Source organism: Trichechus manatus, unplaced genomic scaffold (assembly GCF_000243295.1).
Source record: "Trichechus manatus latirostris isolate Lorelei unplaced genomic scaffold, TriManLat1.0 scaffold00312, whole genome shotgun sequence".
NCBI classification, from domain to species: Eukaryota; Metazoa; Chordata; class Mammalia; order Sirenia; family Trichechidae; genus Trichechus; species Trichechus manatus.
The window spans coordinates 986,995-990,333 of record NW_004444248.1 but is presented as its reverse complement, the minus strand read 5'-3'; positions in this window follow the sequence as shown (position 1 = coordinate 990,333).

Below are 3,339 nucleotides of genomic sequence, written 5' to 3'. Positions count from 1 at the left end.
AGTCATCCAGAAATCAAAGGATGTATTACACTGGGCAAATCTGCTGCAAAAGACCTGTGAATGTATTCAAAAGCAAAGATGTCACTTTGAGGACTAAGGTGCACCTGAATCAAGCCATGGTATTTTCAGTGACCTCATATGCATGTGAAAGCTGAACAATTAATAAGAAAGATGAAAGAATTGATGCCTTTGAATGATGGTGTTAATACACCATGGACTGCCAGAAGAATGAACAAATCTTTCTTGGAAGAAGTACAGCCAGAATGTTCCTCAGAAGACAGGATGATGAGACTTTGTCTCATGTACTTTGGACATGTGATTGGGGGACCATTCCCTGGAGAAGGACATCATGCTTGATAAATTAGAGGGTCAGCAAAAGAGAGGAAGACCTTCAATGAGATGGAATGACACAGTTGCTGCAACAATGGACTCAAACATAGCGATGATTTTGAGGATGGTGCAGGACTGGACAGTGATTTGTTCTGTTGTGCATAGGGTCGCTATTGAATCAACTTGATGGCACTTAACAAGAACAACAATGGGTAGCAGATGCTGGGGAGCAGTTTTGCAGGATATAAAAGTAGGCAGGCTCTAAGTAGTTATAAACCTATTTATTCATGCTTGTTTTAATACAATTGGAAGTTAAAAATTTTGTTACTTGTGGTATTTTTGGGCTATTGGGTCTCAGCTTGCTATCAAGTCAACAACATGGGGCCAATACACAGAAGCCACTTCTGGCTCATTTGTACAACAAGGCATAATATATGTACAATTATTATCTACAATAAACTGCATTCTATTTAAAGTGAACAATTTTATGAGTTTTAACAGGTGCACACACCCGACAAGTATCACAATCAAGGGAGAGAACATTTCTTCTGCTCCTAAGATTTTCCTCATCTTCCTTTGCGATTTATTCTTCCCTGTGTCCCTAAATCCAAACAATCACTGATCTGATTTTTTTTTTTTAATTTCTTCATATGCGTATTGGCCATTCATTTATTTTCTTTTTTTAAGTGTCCATTCAAATCTTTCTCTATTTTCTGTATTTAAAATACTTATATTATGAATCCAAGTGCTCTGAGAATATTTTCTCCCAGTCTGTGGATTGCCTTTTCATTTTATTAACAGTATCTCTCAAAGAGAAAATACTTTTAATTTTGATAAAGTTTAGTAGTACATATTGGGAGCTCACCTTGGTTTCTGTGGCTAACAAATAGACATTCAGAGTCAGCAGTAGCTGGGTCAGCCCTGTTAAGTCAGAGTCCATTTTCTTGGGCCTGTGTGTAACCTTTGTCTCTGCCACGTGGCCACTCCCGTCATGTTGAAAGGGGCTGCGCAGGAATTCACATTTATTGCTTATTGTCAGCAGTGTAGGCCTAGCATCTTGAGTATTGTGGTATTGTTAATGCATAGCTTGCATAGTTCACTTCTGCATACTTCCATGATTCTGATTTATTTTCCTTCTCTCTGCCCTCTTGTTTTACCGTGATTTTATAAAAGTTTAAAACTAAACTAAGTTCCTCTTTGGGAGGTAGAACAACAAGTGATAAAATCTGGAAGTAAAATGCCTGAACAAGGAAAAATCATCTTGTGGCCGAAACCAGGATGGCGTCAAAAGGTCAACATGTCTGGAGCATAGTTAATGTGGCCACCCCAGAGGGGAACCAGCATTCCACAAATTCCCTGGACTTTGATTTCTTCCTATAAAATCCTCTGATCAACCTCCAGATGAGGAGGCAGATTTTGGAGGAGCTCATTCCCCTCTGTCTCTGGTATATCAATGTATGATAAAAACCGTCTTGCTACTCACCTCACCCCTGTCTCAGTATTGGATTCTGTGGCAGGTGGCTCAGACCTGCCATTGTGGTAACAGTGTTTCCACCATGACAGTCTTGGGGTGGATGATGAGGGAGGCCAGACAATATCAATTGGCCCAGTCATTTTGTCTACTTGGTTGTTTGGTGTCTCTTCCATGGTAGATTATTTTTGGTCAGCATTAACCTGTGATATAAAAATCTTCACATTTTTTGCCCCTTACTATGTGTTCACCCACATGCCTCTACCCTACACTTCTTTGTCTTCAATCTTCCTGTTTTCCCTTCCAGCCCCATCACCATATGGTCATACCATTGTCCACTGCCCAGGGATCTCTATATATCCTCACCTTGAGACACTTCTTTTTCCACATAAAGTCCAGGTGCACCACTTGCAGCTCTGCCCAAAGAAAAGATTTACAAACTGTCTTTCCATTTTAAACCTTGATTCTAATCAAACCAGTGTCTATTTTTGACTTGCATGTAAAATCCAAGCTCAAGTTTTTCTTCCTCTTTCACCTGGTTGTATGGGACAACTTATAGTTTCATAGGTGCAAACTGGGGAATGGTGATGGTACAACTGTGGTAAATGACATGAGCATCTAGGTCACCTAGTCATGCAGCTTACTTGTGCTCTGTGGTTATACTCAGGCTGCATCCCAGATGTACCATTTTATTTTTATTAAGAACTGCTGCTAAGCCCACTCCACTTTATGAATTGGTGCCTCTGACAGATCTCAGGTCATAGTAGTCAGTTCCAGATGCATGGTCATCTAATAACCATCATTAAGTTGTTTGTCTAGACCAGGGACCAGTAACATACCAAAATCTATTTCTTGAAAGGTGTGTAATTCTTGGCAATGACTTTACTTCAGAAGGATTCTCCCACTGTAATGTACCAAAACTCCACATTGCATCTTTTCCCACCAATATTATAGTGTCTGTTGGACTGTATAGACCATGTGGTACGATTGTTTGCACTGAAGCCTAGGCCTAGTGCATATCCCTTGCCTGCTCCAGGTACCACACCACTCAAAGCTGACAGACATATGTGTCGTCAGGTGTAAGGACCAGAGCAGTGTTCCTAGGTGTGGACTATTTTGCCTCCAGAACTAAAGAGGTCTACCAGTCACTGTGTTTCTTTTATTGTGATATGTGATTCAAGATGCAGCAGCTTTTCTAGAGACACGTGTTTTACTAAAGCCTCAAGTATTCTAGCTACCCCTTGCTCAACTTGTTCAATCAGGATGATGCCATTAATGTAATACATTGGGGTGACATTCTGCAGGATGTCCCGGCAGTCCAGATTTCCTGAGACTATATTATGACAGAGTAAGAGAGTTAACTTAGACCTAAGGCAAAACTAAATGAATACTGTCATCTGTTCCATGTGAATATGAACTATATCCAATTCTCTTTTCTAATCAGAATGAAAAAAGAATGCATTCACCAAATCAATGACTGCAAGCCAGGCACCTGGGGCCTTATTAATGTGCTCTAACAACATTATGCCTAACCCAGC